The sequence below is a fragment of the Heliconius melpomene genome, chromosome 19 (genome assembly GCF_056956725.1).
Source record: "Heliconius melpomene rosina isolate 202511_hmr_F chromosome 19, ASM5695672v1, whole genome shotgun sequence".
Lineage (NCBI taxonomy): Eukaryota > Metazoa > Arthropoda > Insecta > Lepidoptera > Nymphalidae > Heliconius > Heliconius melpomene.
The window spans coordinates 1,592,574-1,617,359 of NC_140407.1; the positions used below are offsets into that span (position 1 = coordinate 1,592,574).

At 34.1% G+C, this 24,786-nt stretch overlaps 1 protein-coding gene across 5 annotated transcripts in view; it reads left to right on the top strand.

The window, feature by feature from the left end:
- The window catches only part of CtBP (C-terminal binding protein), a 67,645-nt gene that overhangs the window by 20,681 nt on the left and 22,178 nt on the right, over nt 1-24,786 (top strand). For 4 of the 5 annotated variants that reach the window (XM_085202915.1, XM_085202913.1, XM_085202914.1 and 1 more), the window contains one exon: nt 1,989-2,026. The exons of the other annotated variant lie outside the window; for it this stretch is intronic. The gene's annotated coding sequence lies outside the window, so the exon portion shown is untranslated. The remainder of the gene's footprint in view (nt 1-1,988; nt 2,027-24,786) is intronic. 5 annotated transcript variants of the gene reach the window in all.

Here is a 24,786-nt window from a genome sequence, read left to right on the forward strand (position 1 = left end):
TACTGACACAAAGATACCGTTTGTATGTTACGTACGTTGTTATGTAGGTATGTGTCTTGAGCGTTCATTTAATTAAAAATATTTTTTAGTGCGTTGAACTCAAATATTTTAAGAATTTGCCTTGACAATGTATTCGCACCACCATATATTCTGTGAATAAAACTATAAACTATAGCTTCAAATGACTCTCCTCGCGGGTTTGGAGAAAACACGTTAAAGTTGTTGCGCACTCGAACGTTTGAGCAATGGCGGAAGTTTGAACGAACACATATTTTGTAAAATTAGTAAGCACATCGTGACACACGACTCGCACTGTATGTTTATCTATTGCAAATATAACTTCGCTATTCAGATAACTGTTCATTTAACTGAACTATTAGTTAAATAATGTAACAGTTAATAGGATTATTGCTTCTTGTCTGGCTTCAAATACGGATTTCTTAATTTAGTTGGTAGTACTTTGATGTCACAAGGAGGAATTCATTTAAAGAAATTAAAAGCGGCCATCTTAGTGTTGTGACGTGGCGGGCTGATCCGAGAGTCACTCGACCTCAGCGAAGGCCGAGCCCGGCGTTTATTGATTTTTTATGCGCATTGTCCATTTCGTTCCTACCTACTCGTGCCGACTCACCAACGCCCTCGATATTCGACTCTGTTATTGATGTGGACAAAGAAACAATTTAGACTTTTGCCAGTTTTGCTACTTTTGTTCGCACAATCTATTCGGCGGAACACGTTGTGTACGAAATGTATGGCATTAACTCTTATTGTTGCGGATTTTATTTAATGTCCCAAACTGCTGGTTCATTGCTTTCGAACTTGTGTTTGCTGCATAAATTATTAACTGAATTTGCCGTTCCCGTTCCCGTGCCCCAATCGAAGCCCAGTACGAAATCTGCAATTCCCTTTGAAGTTGCTCCAGTAATCCGCTCTCAAATATAACTTTGCAACTAACTACGTGCAGTATTGTCGGATGAACTTGCCGTACTTGTTGAAATTGTTTTGGCTAATATATGCAGATGTGATGGATTAGCTATTAAGTTGTGTTCTCGGTGGATGCCATATAAACCTATAGTAGGTAGTTTGTAAGTTATTGTGTTTTACTTTGAAATCTTGTAATATATGGCAAATTAAGTTTAAACTACACTTTCCTGATACAAAATATAAGTTATGTTGATTTTTTAAGCTTCACATAGCAGGGTATGCAGAAGAAACAGGGATTTCGGGATCCTAGTGTTATGACACTCCGTTCCCATTAACATTCGTTCTCCACCGTCCACCGAATTCTGGAGTTACTGTGTGTTGAGTGGTGGAACTTAACGCCACGCTTTGCCTAATTACCAGAGCGAGGAAATGAAAATATTAAATATTTCATTTCCGCGAGTCGGAATCGAACCAACAACCTGTTGCTTTTACCGTCGCTCGACTTGTCTCTAGGACAGGTAAAATTCAAAATAAATTTTAGTATGTCTAGCTGTTAGGTACAATACTAAACAAATAAATCCAACGCGTTATTAATAAATGTGACATGCACAAAAAGATTAATAATAATGAATGTACGAGCTCGCGTACATTTGAAACGTAATAAAATATCCTCAACGAACTTTATCACCATAACAAGTCAAGCTTAGTACAATATTTTAGTCCGTTTTTATGTGTTATTTGTGATATATATGAGTAACCGGGAAACTGTGATGAACGTATAAATAAATATCGGATTTTTAGGAGATATGATAACTCTTTTATTGATTTCTAAAATATTTACGTTACTTAATATTTTCGTCACTTGTAACCCATCTTTTAGCATATTTGTTCGTTAAACTGTCCCTTTTGAGTGTATAATAAATCTTGCATAACTCGTATTCTTTATAGTTTTATAAGAAGACAAACAACCTTAAAAGTTATTTATTACTTCCGAAAACTTTGTGACGCCATTTCTCTGACATATTTATGTCACATAAATAAATTAATGTTCTTATTTGTTTTAGGTTCAAGTTGGAAGACAGCAATCAGTTTAGACATTAAAGTAAGTTATGTTGTTAAAATTATATTTTTTTTCTTTTAGTGAAAATAAGTAGAATGTTAGATACTTTCTATCAGATTATTATGTGGTTGAAATTAGAAAATAATTGTTTTGAACGTGATCTATGTCTCGAGTCCTATGACTTCACTCTTAAAATAATCACGCTCATTATGTTCTACTGCGGAGAACGTTGACATGAATCCTACATACGTTTTACCGTCACGTCGTGTCCGACTGTAAGCGCACTGTCTACGTGTCGTTACTCCGTTATTCATCTTTGTTAAAATGAGTTTGTCTCGACAGTCCGCCAGCGGCTAGATGAACGTTAACCGCACTACAAATCATCAGTCAGCCCACTCTGCGAGGGCCCCTCACGACCCCCGCGCCCCCCACGCCTCGCAGCACCCCGTCTTCCAACTAATTCCCACCCCTCAAAGGTCACATTATAACTCCCATACACGATCCTCACACTAACACTAATGGACTTAATGCTGGAGTCGTAGTACGATAGCATCAGGCCCTCCGTAAGCGTACACGATCATTAAACGTATATCTGTTAATAATAATTGGGATTGTGTCTGGCCGTGTGTGCGCGACGAGCAGCGCAGCCCTGCCCTGCCCCGCCGCCTCCCCCCCGCGCGCCTCATCTTGAGACGAGTTGGAATTTTGCTGCAACTAAACAAGTGCCCGTTTCATGTTGTATAAGTGGAGTACAGGGTGATGAGGACCGTGCACCTTGTCTTGAGAAACTGGATCCGCATCAATGTAGGCCGTAGCAAGTTTAAAATCGTTGTGTTTTCTTTGTTGTTCATTCATAGAATGTACTTTAGGTTTTTTCTTCTTCATATAATTTGTCTTTTCAAAGTTGCCTAAGCATATGAGACGCTGATCCTGTATAATAACGGCTATCTGTTAACACAGAGTATAGGACGCCGCCACCGCACAGCTATATTTACGATTGGTACACCAAACATAAAATTGAAATGTGTCCAAAAACGGCAGCTGTAAAATGTAGATAAGCGTTTCCCAGCTTACGGTGCCACAGTAGTTTTTCCGTTAGGTTGCACATTTTTACGACCGCGCCCCACGTACCCGAATGGCGGTAATTTAACACAGGCGGGCGGACAGACTCTCACGAGCGGTCCCCTACGTGATCTCCGGCGACGCTGGCCGACTCGCTAATGGCAGGCGAATGTAAGGCTTCAAATACACTTACTGCTCCGTGCCGGTTATTATCATCTGATGTAGTTTCCATGTTTCGTACGGCTGACTGTATGAGAGCTGAAGCTTTTTAATATTTATACGATCTTTAGTACATTTTTAAATGGCGATTAATTCTGTATTTTTAAGCGATAAATTAACCCAGAGGATCTTTATTCGACGTGGTTATATATTTATTTTTTTATAAATACTCGTTCCAACTCGCATTTTTTGTAAGTATTTAGTTTTTATTTTATTATTTTTGTATTGGATGGTATACCTCAGTGGCGGTTCCATGTACATTTTATGGAAATATCTTTAGCAATTTTTAAAACAAGACCAAAAATATATAAATTTGATGGGCGGCCACAATTTATGAATATTGAAAAATTAAACTTTTCGTTCTCGTTTTTTCTTTATTCAGTTACTTTTATTAAAAAAATATTATTATTTACAATTTTTCTTTTTTTATACACTTGTATTAAAACTATATTTCTTGTATTCCAATTGCGACTTAGATTGTCGCTAGTTGAATTGACCCGTTTCATTTATTGTGACCGGCGTCCATTAGCACCCTCGCCATCAATCTCGAACAAGTACCTACGCTCCAATTTATGCACGGACTCTAACATCCTTTTATAGACTTGACGGTCAATGTTATTTACTATTTTAATATGATACTCAAACGCTTCGTTGAATTTCTAGATAAAAAAATTATATCTCATATTTTTTAAAAATAACTGTAGCATGTTGATTATTATTAAAGTTATACTCGTATTATATTATATATCGATCATTTGGTGCAGCAGCGAATTTGAAATATTGCAGGAGGCGCAATGATAGAGTAGACGGGAAAAGATTCTACTAATTGCAATAAGTGATACGTATCACTCAACAACTATACTTCACAAGAATTTCTTTCCAATAAAGACTTTTGCCTACAAGCAACTGCCCCCGATTGATACAATTCCATTGCTTTAATGGTCTTTTAAAAAAGAAACTGCAATTATACCTTTGTTGCACCAAACGACCGACACGTATATTGAATTCAATTAGAGCACACTTGCTTTAATAGTCTAAATCAAGTCGCCGTATGTGCTAAGTGGTATTCGCAGGATTTCGGAGCCATTGTGAATTGCTGATCAATCTCGGTGGTAACAGACCATACAATCCATTTAGTGAACGCTCCGCAGTCGGCAATCCGGTGTTCCACATAGCACATCCGATGCCATCAATCCGTGAATCGTGAGCCTTATTGCTTATTCCTCTCTCTCTCTCTTTGCATTCAATTCAACACTATGCTATAGAGTAAATAAAACGTTTGGTATGCGTTTACACGTTTTTCGCATATTTCATCATGCGATTACACCACTGAAAGTGCACTATTTCATTTATGCATGTATGTTCTACGTTTATTACACTTTTTTTTATTCCAGCCGTTTAATGGGAGTTTTATTAAAATATTTTCAACGCTTACAACTGCACGCTTAAAATAAACTTTTTTTTGTCTTTTGCTAATTCTTTGTTTTTTATATTTGCTATCTTTATATATTCTAGGCCAAAATGGGAGAGTTCTTTCCTAGTAACATTTTTGATAGTAATAAGTATTAATTCTTAGATTTTATAATGGATGATTGATTAAAAGGCTTTTTAAGAGGCCTTGACTGATCCGTTTTATATAATATATATTTCACGTTTTAGTTATATTCTAATTAGTAATTATATTATAATGACCATAACTAATTAAATTATAAAATTTATGTTTTTTAATGTTATTATTTGAGGCATTACATCAAAGTCGTTGAATATTCACGAGTTATAGCACCGCTGACTGGATGATAAAAAGTTATCATATTCATTATCAATTCACTTTATTTGGAAGCAATAAAATTACCCAACTAATTTGCATGGTAAGTGTATTTTAACGACTTGTCTTTTTACACGAATACATGTTACTTGCTTATTATACATGTATTTAAAGGCTATTTATATGTAAAATATATATTTTTATTAACTGTCTTATGTACGTTAAAGGAAGATATTTGTTTAAAAAAAACATATCCCGTATGTATTCAAAATATTATTTCAAATAAGGAAGACTATATTAAAATTTTACATTAGGCCTGTGCTGTTTTTGCTTAAATATTTATAATGCAATTTGAAAGCACTTGCTAACTAAACTTCTTGCAATTGTTTTATTTAAAGACATTCCAAACTACTAAAAAACTTAACGATGTCTACATTATCGCCACAGTATTAGATTTATGTTGATGTAATTTATGCATTTACTAGTAATAGATAGATTTTTTTGTTGTGGTAAATATTAGTAGGAAATAAATAGGACATTATCCTCAGATAAGCAATTTATTGCTTAAACATGATAACCATATGTGTACCAATGACGTCTCTAAGAGAAGTTAAGTAAAACTTTTTGTTGTTCTAAACGAAAAAATCATTTATCAATATTTTACAAGCAAAGGTTTATCTATTTTTTTTTGTAACCTACTAATGTGAATATGGTATTCCATAGCATTTAATTAAAAGAAATAGTAGTAATATCTTAATAAGTAAGCAGGGCGAGATAAGACGATCTTCAAATGTGTACAGAGTACGATTACGGATCGAGATATTTGCTCAAACATGACGCAAGTTATGCCGTGTTTGTTGTTCAAAGCATACAGGAAAATTAGTTACAGTGCTTGGCTGTCTCGCACCTGTTTGTGTGAAGGAACTATGCTAGCTGTGGGTACCTAATGCTACTTCCATAAATTAATTTACTAGTTGTAGAATTCCGGTTTTGAACCAATTCTTTAAGAAAAGATTTGGTTGGCATCATGGTTGATGACTGTTTATGAGTCTTTTATGAAGATCGCTATTTTATACTCAGGTCTAGTTTGGATATGGCTTGCAATAATACAAAATATTTGGACTCGGATTCACTATTATACCTGAATATAATTTCTAAGTTCTAATTTTATCTAAACATTTACAAGAACTAGTAACATTATACGTGTAGTTTTTTTGTTATGGTAACAAAATACTTGTGCAATAGGCGAGCGTGGTTTTGTCGCCAGTTCACGCCTCGTTTCACACGGTTTTGTATTTCTAACACAGGCACTGAAACTATAATTTTAACTCAATACTTTAGTAAGCTTACTTTATTAATAATTGTTCTTGTTATATAGTGACTATTGTATTTCATTATTATAAAAATAATCTTATTTTTCCATGATTGTCTAATAAAACTTAAAAGTATCGTTAAATCAAGACCGACCTTATTGAAGCTTGATTCATAAAGTTTTTTTAATCGACAGGGTTGTGGGCAGGGGCAGGGTTGCGGGCTCTACAAAATCGAGCGACGTGTGATAAACAGGAAAATGCTAGAGGCAACGCCTACAGCGTCCTACCAGTCTTTGTAGAAAAGACGTATTTGGATATGCTTTATTAAACCCTATTTCAAAGGGAAATGTTACGAGATGTATTGGCGTGTGTTGTGTAAATTATCTTTGAAGTATAATGTTTAGTATTATTTCCTCAGGAAATACCTACACATATATTATATTACTTTTTCCCGTCAATATTAAAAAGTTGTTCAGGAGGTTTTCTATGAAATATCATATAATGCTGCGAAAATCTTATTATGTTTTGCGACGAACTAATACAGTAAATATACAGTTATTTACTTTAATTTAAATACATAATCGCACTTATTTAAAAATGCTTTCAATAACAATGTAACACTATAATATGAATGTAAATAATATCAGAGTTATTCAATAAAATTTACTGTAAGTCATCATTTCTCAAGAAGGAAATTTCCTAAAACAAATTACGTCCCAGCAAATTTTTATGTCTAATGGATAGTTCATGAATATTTATTGAATTACCAGTATTTATTTCGCACATTCAAGGATTATCTACACAATAATTTTCGACGTTTGATAACATTATAAAAACCAAGTAAAACGGCACTTTTAGAATAACATTAGCCCAGATAGGAAGGTTGAACATACGATACATCATACAGAGCTATGAATATTTTAGTATAATCGAGTCATAAATATCGAAATAAAACTGAGTCTAACACTTACATAATATCCGCTCGAATCTCCGCAGTATTTACAATTCAAATAGACATTTCCCATCGTAGCGGGTGAAACGGGCCTGAATGGAAAAAAAATCTAGTCTCGATACCTGGATAAATAAAAAAGTCGATCGAAACAAAACAAGCTATATCGAACCGGGCGGAATATTTAATGGTTTAGATCACTTTTCTAACCCCCTGATTAATACTGCAGACGCTGTACTAGTACGTCACTTGTTTTTGTATAAAAATGTATGTGGCCATCCGCATGCATCCGTGATCGTGTTCAAGCCTGTTTGATTACAGGGGTGACTGTGGATTCAAGTCTTATTGAGTTGCTATTGTGTAGAGACCGTAAATAGATAATACATATTTACCATGTCAACTTACTAATAAAATTTTTGAATTTCTTCAACCACTAAGTTAAGTCAACTTGCAAAACTCATTCGTAGATTTTGTCACTATGATAATTTTCGTGTTTATTATACAAGAAAGTAATCAAATTAAGTTTTAGTAAACACTCTCCGAGTTAGCTAATGCTCTCTCGAGATAAGATGATACAAAGAATTTTTCAATTCCAACCAGCTGCTGCTCAAATTAGCGCGTTTTACTAAACAAACTCTTCAACTTTACAATATAAGAATAGATACACTTTATTGTTTTGTAAATTACACTGGATGACGTACATTGTTGATAATGTGGTTGATGTTAGCCGTTATCAGTTTCATGAAGAATTTTTATTTTTTGTGTTGTCAAGTTGACGTCATTTGTGTCATAAAAATAATATATGTGTCTAAACTATAATTATTCAAACATGCCGTATATTATTACTTTTATTGAACACAATAAAAGTAATAATATAAAGTAAACGTGCTATATGTATAAGTCTTTTTGTCACGTAACTGGGTTTTTTTAGTCACCATAACAATATGACATTCGTAGTATAATTCGTTCCCCCTAATATTTTAAAGGAAGCAAATTATACAAGCTAATTAATAATATGTCTTAAAAAGCACCCTTTCCAAGCGCTAATGGCATTTGTGCACGTAACAATTGTAAATTGTCTGAGCTGCGTGGCTTTTAATCCGGCAGCTATTTTAACTGTGAGTTATTCCACACGTTTTTGTGTTCAGTCTAGTTCACATTGTTTTAGAACATTTTATTATATTATATAATTACATTTTTCCTTTTCTCAGCTTTACGCTGTATCCTAGAGGGGACCTAATGTTAAGACGCTCCGTTCCCTACTTTCCGCCGTATTTACGAGGCTTTGTCTGTAATAACATAATTCATTCCCTCGAGTACGAATCGAACCCATAAACGTTGCGTTTACAGTCGCACGCTTATGCCACTGCGCCACGAGGGCCCCTATACTTACACTTAATAATGTATAAGCCGGTTTTTAAAATTACACGAGAATTTATGCTAATGCAGGCAAATACTATGAATCCGATAAAGTATGCGGCTTCTTACTTAAGCGGATATACCTACTATGAAGTCAGTTATAAATATTCATTAACAATTAGTATTTATTCAAATAGTTCGTTTGATTCGTTCGTTGATGTTTTGTAAAATTATAAAATGTAATATTAATTTTAATATGTGGATATTCAACCATAATTAACAATTATCTCCTATTGATTATGAAATCATATTACGGGAAGCAACTTAATTATAAAATCAACAATTAGATTATTTTTTTGAGGGATATCAAGAAATTATATTTTATTAGGATATACGAATATTACAAAACAGGTAAAACATTTTCTATGCTCCGTATTGACACAGGTAGTAGGTACGAATAATATATGTAGGTGTGAGTGGTTTCCTTAAGCCACGTAACACGACCCTGATAAATATTCAAGGCGCGTCATCAGCGGAATGGCGGGCGGCCACTTTCAGGTGCCGGCTAAATTTCGATCTGGCAATAAAATGCTTAGATAGCTTTTATATTATGTTAAAATGGCTGTTTTTTATTGTTTTCGAGTGTGCTTTATTCACTAGTCATTTCCGTGTGAAAGATATAACATACGTTATTATTACTTTCTTTGTATTTCATGAATATCGTATTACATTATAATAGTCTTTAATCAAACAAATCTTGACATTAACAGATCACACGTTGACAAACTTGACAGTTTTTAGTTCGATTCCCACTTGGGACAGTGAATTGCTTCCATTTCTCACTTTGGGGAAAGGAAATGTTTGTATTAAGTTCCGCCGATCAGTCTTTTTCTAATTCGAGAAGAAAGTGATGAACAAAAGTGTCTAGACACTATGTTCCCTCCTAATGTTAATGTTCCCTTCTAAGAAGGGATGAAACGTTAAACTGAATAAATTACATATATTTGAATTCACATATCCCTTTGGACCGGAACATAACACACAAAGATATCCTTTATGCACTTTAAAACAAACTGGTTTGCAAAATGCACAATTGCATTCCAACAGACGCGGAGTGAGTCTATCTTGAGTTTCTGACCCACGTTGACCCGTGACCCGTTTCCCACAATTAGTATGCGTCCGCAACAATGCGCCGATATGTGCGCTCTCAGAGCTGCGCGCCACCATTGAAAAATATTGCATTATTTAACATACAATATTAATTATTCATGTGATAACATTTTCTTTTATGTCTTTTTGTATTGACTACCGATTGAATGACTCTTGTTCATGTGATTTTAGCATTAAATTGCATTTTATTTTCCCATAACAGTTCTAAAAAGTACTATTAATTAGTTTCATAGAGTTATTGTTATTTATTGTTAATTTCTATTATAATAATAACCTAATTATTCAGTCAAGTGACTAAATTAAAGGGCAATATTTTTTAACGAATTTATTTCGTTAAATAGATACTAATCTCAGCAGCTTGAATTGAAAAAAGTCAACTAACTCATTTATTTGGAAAGCCTTTATTTTATTATATAGGCTGTATCAATTGTTTCGATTTCTATTAAAATATTATATAGTCATTCATAAAACAATATAAATAATGCTTTTTAACTTTTTATTATTTACAAAGAAACATTACTGTAATATAATTATTACCGTGGTTGAAATCACATTATAGCCAAGTATTATCAATTTTATTGACCCGATTCGCCCGCTCGCTCTATTAACATACCTTAATTCGCATTACATTAATTTGCCATTATGGACGTTGGATTGCATTTAAACTCGTTTCTACTACATACACTAATTAATTAGTTTTCCCTGTGTGCATTAATAAGTTATTCTATATGAAATATAGAATTATTAATGCCTATACTAGTTATTGTGTATAACTGCTTATTATGTGAGTGGCTGGTGAGCCCTTATAGCTTCTTTTTTTTTGTAAAATGGTCGGTGAGCGGAAAAAAGAGTGGTCGTCGTATCACTCAGTTTAATTTGCCTGCGCAATACGTGAAGAAAGTGTAAACTTAAAATAAATCTGATAACATATAGTTTTTATACATTTCTAATGTTAAAACAAAGTGAATAGAACGTCGTGCAATTTTGACTCTTCATGAATTTATTACATCGCGAGCTACGCCCGCTCATCTGACGGTGTGAAATAATTATCATATCACTTGTGTGCGTGTGTCGTCTACACATACAAGTGCTCTATTGTGCGTTACCCACAGTAAGGCAGACGAGTCGTGCGTGGCCACCCTGAAGTTCTTGAAATGCTTTCTGAACTGTCGCGTATTTTGCATTCAGGAAGAAAATAGTCAAAGCTAAGCTAAGCATCTAAAAATGAAATTTGCGCCGTCACCAGTACACTGTGTGTGCGTGTCTCATCTGCTCACGTGTACGACCCGTGTGTGTGTGCGTGACCCGTGCGTTCGAGAATACGACGCGACGCGGACTTTGAACCTTTCCTTCGCAACGTCAATGCGAGATGTGTAAGCGATGAATGGCAAATATTCCTATATACGTACCTACGTACACGTGTATAGCTTTAACGTGTTATCTTGTGTCCAATTAGAGTGCCAGTTATACCTTTTTTTGTCTTTTTAAATTTATAAATGGATTTGGTCGACGTACCAAATATGAAAATTGTAGAGTTTGCAGTTAGTTGGTGAAGTGTCTCAACACTTAGGTTACTCATTGTTTTTCACGCAAAGAGAAGTAAAGTATCAAGGTACACATTTTTTTAATTTGCAATACGTGGGATAACATTTTACCCTGGCAAATTTTACAGTTATGAAATGTTTCATATTTATAATTTATGTTAAAATAAACATATTTTAATTTATCTTGGTCCCAACTCTTGGACCACGCTAACAAAGTTGCTGGCAGAATATAGCTTCTTATATTATGATGCAAAAAGACTTTGGGCTGGTACTATAAACAAGCATATTATGTTAATAAATAACTCGGATGAAGTAATAAATAGTTCAAGTACGTAATATAAATAACTGAAAGCGTCTCTCATATTTCTATTGCTTTATCAGATAAAAACCCTTCTTATTCATTCATTAAACCTTAAAATATGACAGTATATTGGTATGTATGTATAAAACTAGCGATAAATTCTTATGTTTTAACAACTGAATGCTTATATGGCTTTCAATTATTAGTCATACATCATTTAAGTAAATTAAATTGTCACAGTACTGCAGGTATAATTTTAAATTGTGGAAGTATACTTATATAACGAGGGTTACTCATGCTATTACCATATCACGCGCCCGAGTTATTAGGACACCTAACAAACTATTTAAAACTTTAAACCGTGTGTCATATATGAGAAATTCGTAGGAAACTAGCCATCCGGACGCGGCTTTGCCCGCTTGAACTTATTGTTATTTTATAGTCAAATTATACTAAATTATAAATTGTAGCTTATGTTTTATTCAAAAGTATAAGCTATATTACTGTGAAGTTTCATCTAAATCTGTACAGTAGTTTTTCCCTGATAGTGGACCAAACATCCATCACATTGAAACTATGTTGTATTTATAATATCAGCAGGATAGGATAGGGTAGGATGTAATTCACATCTAACTGGTGACCTCATAAAGCCACACGCAGCGTTAGCTATTGTTACTCTGAACGCTGGCTCGCTCGGCTATTTTAGATGCGCTGACAAGTGAAATACCATTGTAACTGCTTAGTTCACTGGAAATTTTGCGTCTGCTTATATTTGTTTTGCAATTATTACATTGGGCTGTGAACATTTTTTTTTTGTATATGTTACTAAAGTTTTAAATGCAGGAAAATATCATATATTGGTAGAAAATGTTTTGTGGACTATTAGTTACTTATTTACTGGTTTTACATTATTGTTAAAACCTCTTCTATCCGACTTATGCATCTACCGTACGAACTCGTATTTACGTTAGCCCCTCGTCGTCGAGTTTGCGTGCAGCAGAACAGCAATAATGAAAGCAAACAAGTATTTCTTCCGCATTGTTAGCTTAGAGACGAACAATTGATATGTCAAGTAAGCAATATGTTGTAGGTATTTGTGTAACTTAACGGCCCACGAGGGACGACTCAGTGTGATCTCAAAGTCACGCCGGAACACAGTATTTTAAATAACTCAGTGCTAAATTAATATTTGCGTAGTCATATAAAGCTAGTTGCATTAGGCTTGGTGAACTTCATAGAAATACGGTAAGTAGGTATTATAATTCATTCACTCTCGCAAAGTTTTATAACACATCGCGAAATTCAAATAATGTTAAAATATTCGAGTCCGCTACCTTGCATCGGCGAGTTTCACTCGCACGAACCGGTTGGATGCCTCTATAGCCGCGCCGTAACTCGTTGCACCCTTCGCTGAGTAAGCGATTAGGGTGTGGAATGCTAAAGAGTCGTTCGTTGTAATCGTTGTAAAGAATAGTAGTAAGTTGATATTACCTAACTGGTGTTTGAGAGGTGTTCATTTATTTTTAAATGTGTAGTAACGCAGTCGAGGACACAACATGTACGTTACATACGTGCATAGAAAAATACTTTTGAAAATATAAGATAGTTCCCTCTCAGTAATGTTATTTGTTCAAGTCGATGATATCGCGAGACACGTTTGTTTAGAAAATAAAGAAAAAGGGAAACGAAATAAAAACTTGTCTCCGCGTAGTTGTCTATTTCACACATGGCTGTTCGAAATGTTTATTATTCTTCACGTGCTTACACTGCTATATATATTCTTTAGACAACTCACGACTTCATAAATTGTAATGTTACATTTTTATTTTGATCTTCAAATTAAAACAGTAATTGTTGTTGTGTTTCACCATTCAAAACGACACTCTTGAATTCGTGCGGAAAGTGGAAAACAGAGTGTCTTGAGAATAAATTCTCCCACTATAAAAATTAAAGCAGTCTTGGTAAAGTAGAGAAATGTGAAATAAAAACTTAAAAATCTATTTTTTTAAGTTTGTTTTGATTGTAAATTCATATTCCAACACGAGGCAATCAATGCTATTTATGTTCTGTTCTGTTCTTTCTATTATGGCGTTCCGAGCGTGCCAGTTGAGCACAAAATCACTTCGCCAGTGTCACGTTGAATGGAGAACTCACGAAAGAGGTTGTACGGTAAAAAAAAAGTTTAAAATATTAAACAATAGAAAAATGCATGTTTAAGAGAGATCCAGTTAAAATACTGCCTTCACCTATAACAATAAAAAAAAAAAATATCGTATTTATTACAAATACGATAAATTGAAAGTCAAAATGTAACGAACGTATATTTTGACATTTATATGCATGTATACGTTTTCATAGCAATAAGGACGATTATGTATTGGTATGAAAATGCTTTCATATAAAAATGTAAAAAAAATATTTTTTTCTACATTTAAAGACAGCGAGAAATTATCAATACACTCGTGACGGTGGCCAACTTTATTATGTGATAACTCACCATTCATTTTCTATTTTCTATTTTTATTTCTTTCAGTTAGTCAATGAATAGATTACATTGTGCATTTTATACCAACCTGTTCATTTGAATAATTTTGTTAAAATATGTTTTAAAATATGTAATAATTAAAATAATTTTGTTAATTAAAATATATGTTTTTTTAATGTAATTTATACTTATTACTAACAAATATAAAAGATCTATTGTTAAATAAGATTTACAAGAACAATAATGAAAAGCAGCAGTAATTTTGAAAAAAGGAAAAGAATTGAGAGAATAAAGAAATGTTCACATTGTCGTGTTAATATACTACATTTAACATATAACCCAACAAAGAGAGATTAAATACGAATAAATAAAGCAATAACTTGAATGAAGTATAATAACTTAGTTGTGATATTTTACGACAGTGGCCAAAATTTTGGTAGATGGGTTTGTCTTTCCGATTCGTTCATTGTTCGGAAGCGTCTATGTGGAAACGCTGACAGAGCGTCGTTCCGCGACCGTCGCTTCGATGTCTATTTGAGATTTGTTGTTTTAATTTTGTCTTTTCTTTATTAATTCTGTTTTATATAATAGTTTATTTGTATTGTCTTTTATTGTGTGTGCAATGTATGAATAGTTTCTTCTTTTGAAAGCTAAATATGTCGCTTTAATATAGCTTTTTACTTTAGATTACAATAATATGCGTAATATAGGGAGTCTCTCAATGTAGTCGAATGTAGGAAACGTATTGATCTGACACACGTCACCAGCGGCCATCTTCGGAGAAGCCGCATTTCACAAAGTAACAGGCGCGTTAAACTCTCATTGTTGCCAGGCGACGGGGACGGACGGAAACTGACTTTACCGTTATTTTTATTTCTTCTTTGACTCGCGCTCGCTTTAACTCGTACTGAATATAGTTAATCAGTGCCTTATCGTGTAAATGTTAATATATAACGTAGATAACGCGCACCTTTACACTGATAGCTGCAGTTCATGGAATAGCTGAATTACTTTTATATGTATTTATATGAAATAATTAAGTCAATTATCATCTATCTATCCAGGTTGAATGTTAATTGAACATATCCGAGATAGCATTAAGGTGCAACTTCAACTGTTTTTATACAACTTCTGACTAGTTATGAATTGCAAATGTATTTTGTACGTTTGAATCATTAAAACCGAGCCACAGTGAAAAGATAACGAGCCCCGTTACGTTATGGAAACATTCGAAACATAGGAAGAGAAATATATAAAAAGAAACATAAGTAAAGTAGTAAGTAAGCAACATGGGTCGCAACTCGCAATTAAAGCCAATCGCAGTCGTCTATGTCGTCGTCGCACCGCCGCCGCTAGCCGCCGCTGGCCGCGCTCGCCGGTCCGGCGCGGGTGAACGACCCGAGCGCGTCCCCGCGATCGAACGCCTCTCCGCCCTGCCTGGCCCACTTGCGCGACAGACGTGTGTGATGCTTTATAGTCTGTGGACTCTCTACTCTACTGTATACAGTATACAGCATACAGCATACGCATATGGATGAGGAAACCAGGGCCATTTTATGAGCTTTCTATATTCATATTTTGTTACTATGTACATATTTCATCGTCACATTAAATATAATAAATCAACTTAATGAATGTTAATGTTTTATACAAACACTACTTGTGAAATGCTTTACAGCATACATTACAGATACCAAATTACAATATTTTAAAAAGCTTTGGCTTGTCTGTTCCCTTTATAGCTTTTCATACTATTCAATTTTTATATGTTAACATATTTTATAAGATAGACAAAAGAAACTTAAAGAAACAACTTGGTGACTGTAATATATTTATTTTCCAAATAGGTAACATTCCGTCCTCCTTTTTTATTTTGCCATGGTAACCCAACTGCACTAGTTTCTGGATGTCTAGTATATTTGAATTATGACCTCTATTGCGTACGTCGAAAGGACGCAATATATGCGCCGTAATTCCTCGGTACACTGGCGACGAAGGTTTTTATTTTTTAATTTTTACGCAGCACTTCTGCACTTGGATGTCGTTCGTTCGTATCTTGTTTTTTAGGTTAAGATGAGTTTCACGTTTGTTCCCATAAGAAAGATGTGTAAAGTAAATAAATGATATTTCTCTTTTATTAGTTTGACACTATTATTTCTGTAGTTCTTTGAAAAAAATACTGTGTAATAGCAAAATTAGAACACATTTTTTAAAGACATGTAGAATTGTAGACGTTTTAATGTACGTACGTCAATACATATGTCCTTAAAGAGAGTCAAGATCGTAATCATTAAAAGCATTTGAAGATATGCCGTGCATATAGTAACACCGTTTTGATTAGATAAAGCTATCAAATGTGTGTGATTATTTTATATAATATGTTAAGAATGTAATATGAAGTCAGTTGTGGCGCAGGGGTACAAGCGTGCGACTGTAAACGCGATAGGTTGTAGGTTACTTCCCATTGGAGGAAATGAAATAAACGGGGTAACTGATGTGTCCTAATGGGAACGACGTATCTTGACACTAGGTTCTCAAGTTACCTCTGCTTACCCTGCCATTTGTGAGGTACAGCGTGAAGTTCAAAAAAGGTAATGAGAATAATAGTAGATGTGTTAAGTTACAAATTAAATTCAAAACAGTACATATCAGTTTTCAGGCTTACTGTCGTTAAAGTAGTAATAACTAGTGAACTATTATAATTAACAATTTGTATTGAGTTGAGTTTGACACAAGTTCGCGTTATAGGGACGGAGTTGGTAAAAGTTTGCAGCGCATGTGAGTTGCAGCGAACTTGGTAGTAGATGCGCGAGTGGGAGCCGCCAACTCGGGCGCTCAACTAATCCGTCAAAAACATACTGAAACTACACGTACTATCTTCAGTTTTAACTAACTTACTTGGAAATTTCCCTCGTTACAACACTCCGGCCGCTTCCTGCTATGTGAAAGTAATCGCCTTTCATATACTTTGCTTTGACTTTGCTCGCTACGCTTTACTTGTTTCAAACAACTTTGTGTACACACCGCTCTGTTTATATTATATTTTGTAACTTATATTTGAAAGTTAACTGTTCCTAATATATGTATACCTATACGTAGGTATATGTTTTTTTGCGTAGGAATCTTTAGACTATTACGATATTCTGACATGTCAACTACTTTAATACCTTTTTACTAACTTAACGCTGTAAATCATGCACAACTTTAGCACATCATAGGGTAGGCAGAGGGAACCTGGGAACCTAGTGTTAAGTAACTCCAGTGTTGACTCCACATACTTGAGTGGTAGAGGTTCAAGGAAGCAGTATAATGATACTACATACTTTTTAAATAACTTATGGCTTTATATATAAAAATATCAAAAAATATGTTAATCATTTACCGATGCTAATGTATGTAAACATCGCACAAGGAAAATGTTCGCTATCTATTTAAATGAATCAAATTAAATTTAATTAAGGCATATCTTATATCTCCACATACACGAATTTACCATACATAAAATTCATGTATGAACAAATTACTGTAATTCAAAGATTATGTAACAGTGACGTTTTAAAAGTACCTTCTTGTTATCTACACCGTCGAGGCGCAGTGACCATCTTGTTTATTGAACATAAAGTTATTTTTTTGTGTCTCATACTAAATATCCGGAGCGGAGAGTAGAGTTATTGACTGATTAAATATAAACATGTTTATATAAATACGTTTTAATAAGTAGTCATCACCCGCAACTTCGCTTGAACTATACTAAAATGGCCACACACACAATATTAAATATTTCATTTCCTCGCGTGGGAATTAAACCCTCAACTTTGGGCGTCACGCTCGTGACTATACTATTTGTTGATTCCCATATACATACCTACAGATATTCTATCACGTGGTTCGCCTGTTAAAATTGATAATATCCTCAACGTCTGTTTCGAAACACGAGTGTGTCTGATAATGATAATAAATAATTGGGTGACTCGCCTCATACGTTAATTTGTTTAATTAAACATTTCAAACTTGTCTGCAATCGTAAATATAATTGACAATGTCACTTTTATAATAAAAGTGGATGTAGATACTGGATACTACTATATTCTGCATTTTCTTATACTATATTAAGAAGATAATTATTAGAAATACTAAATAACTTTTTGTAAAGCATCACCGATTTGTAACTTTAATTTTAATTTATTTAAAGTACTTTAAAGTTTATTTAAAGACGTAGTGTAAGAATTCATATAATAAATAAGGCTGTAAAAGATGATAATTACGAATGATGATAACGTTTTAAATTATCATTTTATGTAATAAGAAAGTGAAATAAAATGTAAAGACTTAAAATGAAGCTCCTCAGTGATAACAATCACTGATCTATAGAATTGCAGTTTTATACTTGTGTTTATTACCTATACCTTTTATTTATTTATATCTTAATAATTATACGAGTAGGTAGGTACAACGAACTACGTATCAAAAGTTTTAAGCGAGTTTGCCCAATATTCTTAGGTAAGTATAAGTAAAGTAACAAACAGACAGGAGTCAGTGGGGGATGGGAAACTTTGTTGCAAAAGATTTAATGGAAGTTAGTCCCGTCTTTGTCTAAGTTCGCTCGTCGCTCGTCTGGTCGCGCACTCGCGCCGCTTTCACATTCATAACTTTGATGTTCCCATTTAGGGCGTCATACGATGTCATATCAGCCATTGGAAATGTTAAATGTTTTATATGCTAGCAAAATTTACTTTTGTATTTAAAGTATTTTATATATGATGCGTTATGTGATGAGAATTATTAGTATTGATATATAATTATTAGAAATAAATGAAACGTCAGTAAAATTGAAGGTTTTCCGGGTGTCAAAAGTTACGAATAACCAAGTAATATTTTATTTAAGCAGCCAAGGTCAATGTACAATGAAATCACCTGATACGAAGAAGCGAAAAAACAACGGAAACAACCTACAGCGTCTCGACTTGAATCTATTTAGCTATCATTAAATTTACATTTTCGCGACGCTCGCGAATCTGTCAAGTGACAGCCCTGCGCGTAAATGTATATCTAGGGGTTGGTCTGTAGGGAAGTTTTATTGCTCGTGAATTTCATTATAACTTTGCTAGCCTTTCTCCTCTTTAACGGCTTAAAACGTGGATTGTTGTCTAATTTGCACGAATTATGTCATAATCGTTGTTAGACTAGAATTATGTGAATGATATACCACCTAGTTGTATTTACTCTGAACTATGTGAAACAAAATATTTGTGGCTTAGTTGATTATCATATCATACATTAATAACTATATTTAGAATAGGAATCTGAGCAAATGTTATAACTGGTATACCACTAAACTCTAAAGACAATTAGAAGAACTTTTGCGTAGGTTTCTTAGACGATATTAAACATGATGAAATTACTGGCACGAAGAAATGTTGTAATAATACAAAATGTTCTACAATCGATTTTACATATGGATGTTTTTTTTATGGCTCGTAACCTCGATGCTATTTGTTGACCCCGTAACACGCGACCGTGAATGTTTATTGATACGCACACGTAACATACATACATCTCATTGGCCGCACTGACTTATGTATACTATATATAGGTATCTGGGTACTATATTACGAGGACTTTAAGAAAAATATTGGTTTTAAATCAAAAGAAAACGTATGAATAGTTTATATTTTGTAAAAGAATGTATGTGGAATTAATCATCTTCCATTTATTTTATAAATAGCGTGTATAAATCTAATCTACTCGAATTATATAGAAACTACTCCAAAATAAACTCATTAGTGTTTTAGTATTTCAGTGCTAATCCGCTGCGCTTTCCGTATTAAGCGTACCTAATAATTCAACGAACCGATAGGTAACTAATGGTAGATGTTGCAGTAATGATATATATCTAATTGGGGCGGGATTTCCCCGGCGATCGATAACACGGGGATTGTCTGTCACTCAAGATTATCGCCTGTAAATTATTGACGTTGGCTTTGCGTCCTGTACGGTGGTGATACGATAGATAGAAATCAGCCTTATTTAGTAGTGTCTTCGTAGAAGAGATCGCGTAAGGGGATATTCAAATGCATTTGCTAATACAGTACGTCAGAAGCTTTTGTAACAAGTTTACAAGGGTTTTGAAGTGTCCTATCCTTCATCGATAAATGTACACAACACAAATTAGTCTTTCTATGTAAGCTTATTGTTCCTGAGATTAGTGCGTTCAACCAAACAGAAACTAAATCCTAAATCAAAATTTTCAGTATGTTTTCTGCGGAGACATTACTTCTAAAATGACTATTCTTCTAAGTTAAAGCAAGTTGTTAACATTATATGTATATGACGGAACAGCATATTGGTTAACATAGTTTTGGCGTTAGGTCAAACGTGTAATGTCTAACAAAGCTGGAATTACAATCGATACATGCACGACACTTGTCTGTCGTACTATCTGACAGCTGTGAGTTATTACGTTTGGCACCGTTTCATATTACATATTCTTAGTCTACCCATCTGTCTATGTATATTGATATGAACGATAACGCCGTTATAACTACGGTCATTTTGATAGCTTCGAAAATAGCTAATACAGTTTAAAAATAAACAGAAAAGAAAAATACTTTTCAAAAGTCTTTAAATGCGTTTGAATAAGATATAGCAAAGTAACTGATTTTATTTTCCTTGTTCCAAAGCTTTACTTAGACCTTGGATAACTTCGCTTTAGCTACAGAATCAATGTCGATAAACTTTTTTGTGTAAACATTAATGTTTTTTTTGTGACTGAGTTCTGATGAGGATTTTTTTGATATAGCGCATTTATATTTGGCTGATAAGACAATGTTAATCTAATCGGACGCTCGTTTACACTATGAGCCGATTTTTAAAGACGATACTTATTAGCGGAACCCGACGCATCGTTTTGTCTAACAGGAATACCTTAATATAAATATATTTAAAGTAAATAGTTCCCCTCGATGGAATTTGATCTAATAACCATCACCCAACTTCGATACCATTTGTAGCCCAACTTCGTTATATTCGTTTACTGTACACTTGTATATTTGCGAAACTAATAATAATAAAACATAATAAGTCTTTAAAAATACTTACAAAATATAAGTCAGCTTTATATTTGATTTCCTTTAAAACTGAGGTCATTAACCAAGTGGCACTCTCGAGAACGATCGAGTTTAGAATTACTTGCGGTTATACTGCGACAACTGTCTTGTGGCAGTGAAAGGCTGTAAGGGAGACTGAGATTAATGGAGTGTGTTTAGAAATCAATTTGATATTGTACATCCATAATTCCTTTTGTTTAAGAACAAAATACTTGTTTTTGTATTTTTGAATATCGTTGCATATTGTTTATGTTTAACTTATATAAACGAACATTTAGGTTAATTTAGATGAGGTTATTTATATTCAGTGGTAAACAAGAAGAGGAGGATTCTTGAAGGAGTTTTTTTCGTTCAAAAATTCCACTCAACTTGTCCGTTTTGAATTTAAATCGACAGATCACAACAATGTAGTCGGGATAACAAAAAAGTATTAAATTATAAAAAAACAGATAACGGATGTCACGTTTCCCAAGTTAAAGACAATGATCGTCGACTCGCCACGCCAGCGCCCTTGCGACTCCGCAATCGATAGTTCAAAGACCTCCGCCGACCGGTAACAAGTTAGTAGGTTTCGAAACCGCACAGCCACTCTGTGAGCCGATAAGAAATGTGCTGATAGCGTTTATTGCACACTTGTTTGTACCTCTTCCTGGATTACTGTGGACGATTTTTGGATTTTTTTTGGCATGGGAAAGGAAAAAGTTTATTTATATCTAACGTTTAAAAATGACATCAAAATTTTATTTTAAATAATAATTTTTATTTTTTTTAATTCTGTGAATTAATAACAAAACGTTACAGTTTCTTATACTTTGTAGTTACATTCTTGATATACCTACATATCAGTGATTACATATCCCTCAAGTTTTCATTGTTCCTAAAGTACTAATCGGCCATCATCCGATAATATCATAGCTGTTTTATTGTAGAAACTGCTGGATGGCTCGGCTAATACGATAACCGCAAAACTCGTTATCTACTCCATTTATCTTTTAATTGAGGAGTAATCTCGAGTATTATTGTGAGACTACTCTGACAGAACTGAACGGTGATGGTAGAAACGAATGATAGAGGCGCGGGTTCACATCGCCCTATGTTTATATTTTTAAACGTTTTCCATGATAAAATGTTATTTATTAATTTGTGTGGTGTATGTTATCGACTCAATAACAATTTCAATGATATAGGGCAGTTATAAAATTAATATTATATTTATACATAGTTAAATATGTAAATAAAACTTATTGTTTTAACTCTTTATATAGGTAAACGTTTAAGTTTCGAGTTCTCCGTACAAAATATACGGTATTTATTGTTGCATGCCAAGATCGCCGCCGGATGCGATCAATGGTGCTTTCAATTAAAAGTTCCCCGAGACCGTTGTGTCGAGTTGTCTGTCGGTCGCTTTTTGCCTGAAACTTTAACTCTCGGAGTATTTTATACGTAGTCGGTGTGTTACTTAACTTTCTATGTACACAGTTATTGGTTTACTGTTCACTGAAGCTTGTTTAAACTTTATTTTTGTCCATTTTATAATATTTTTGTGGCTAGTGTTCTTGCTGCATTTCTTGCTGTTTTTATGGATTCGATTAAGAAAATTGTTTATTTTATCTGTGAATATTTATTTTTAACTATAATACATCTAATGTATTTTGTTTCAGTAGTCCAACTGGAGTGTGTGAAAGATAATTTATTATTTTATCGAGTTAGTTAGAGATTTTTTTCCATATATGTATATTTAATAACAACATTCTCATGACTGGTATTTGAACCTATAACCATCAAATGCAGCTATACATGCCGGATCTACATCACAAGTACGCCAGAGTGAAACATTAAAGTGTTTTAATTATACAAATAGCATATGTATTCGTAAATCAAGCAAACATATATGCAAATAGCCAACACAAATGGTAACGACATTGAGCTCCATCGCGCTGGCTGGTTCCACTTGATTTATATTTAGTTATTTGCATTACGAACGATTATTGGACAAGGTTGTGTTGCTAAGTGCTGAATTAGACACTGCCAGCTAAATATATTGAGCACTCTATCATTCAGCGAGCCGGTCTATATTACGTGCTTACGTCACGAGGGCTCAAGTCCCGTTGGCCGTTATATGTAAGCAACTCTTAACGAACTAATAATGATTCTTACTACGTACTAAATAGTAGCGAACCGTTCTAACTTTGCTGTGACCGTTTGCTGTCTATTCGCCGAAATTCCCCAATAATATTATGTGAACGTAATAATTACATTGTTATCTTTGCCTACGGAACTGCACGTTTGCATATGAATATTCATGTCCCGAACTGCACGGGCCGGAGATGTGGCAAACAAGCCCTCGTGGTGCAGTATAATCTATTTATAGACAATTTATCACTTGTTGTGTACTTTTATATTACACCTGCAGCCGTGTCGCAGTCTAATGGAAGTACTTCTGCATATATTCTGCATGGAGATATATTTTAGTACAGAGCCTTCCTCGGTTCGGGCTGTCCAATATAAAATAAATATTTCATATCGTACCAACAATTTCTGAGATTAGTGCGTTCAATCAAACATACTCTTCAGCTTAATATAGATATATGTATTTTGTATTTATATCTAAAGCTTGAATTACTATAATTTTATAATAGTTCTGGACCTCAGACTTACTTTATTCCTTGTTGTCTTATTTTTAAAATGGTTCGTCCCAGAATAATGACGCTACATAAAAATAATTTCAGCACTGTAATGTGAGGTGATGTGGCGTTATTACGTAAATGTAATACTTGTATTATTTCCACACACTTGTGTAATTCGATTATGACGGTTTTTGTAGTGTTGTCGTCGCCATTTCCAACATGTTACGTACGAGTATGACGCTGCGAGGCGGAAACAATGCAGGTAACGTTTGAATCATAAAGTTTACAATGTCCCCGCCTCCCTGCCCCCCTGCCCCCCGTCCCTGCTTTATGGCCCGTAAAATATTACCCCGGTCTCCGCATAACACTATAAAAATAATCTTCTGGAGTGCCGTTATATTGCAATGTATGTATGTGGGCCGGGTCTGGAGTAGTGCACGGCGGACGGTCTGTATCTAGTAGGTACATAGTAGACATAGGGTACTAACGCGAGGTTTATATTTGTAAAAGAAATCTATTTTAAGAAATCTTTTTTAAATCTATTTTATATTTGTTTTCTTTGAGTATTTGACAATCCACTCTAGCTCAACGTTACGCCACGTTCGACGAGAACGTTATTGGCGATATATTTGATTTAAAAGTATTGAACTCTGTATAAAGCTATAAAACATATTTATTGGTCGATCACATCGCACTTGCCGCGGTGTCGTTTGATGTTTACAATTTGCGTCGCTCGCTCGTAAAGTGTGTTGCAATGTAAACGAAATTTCTAATTCGAATACTATCACGTCGAGCACACGTGCTTTTATACATTACGGTAACTTGCCTACTAGTTTAGACGTGTTGAAGTTGTAATTACCGAGTAATTGATTATTGTTCGTTAAAAAAACAACAGAACATTA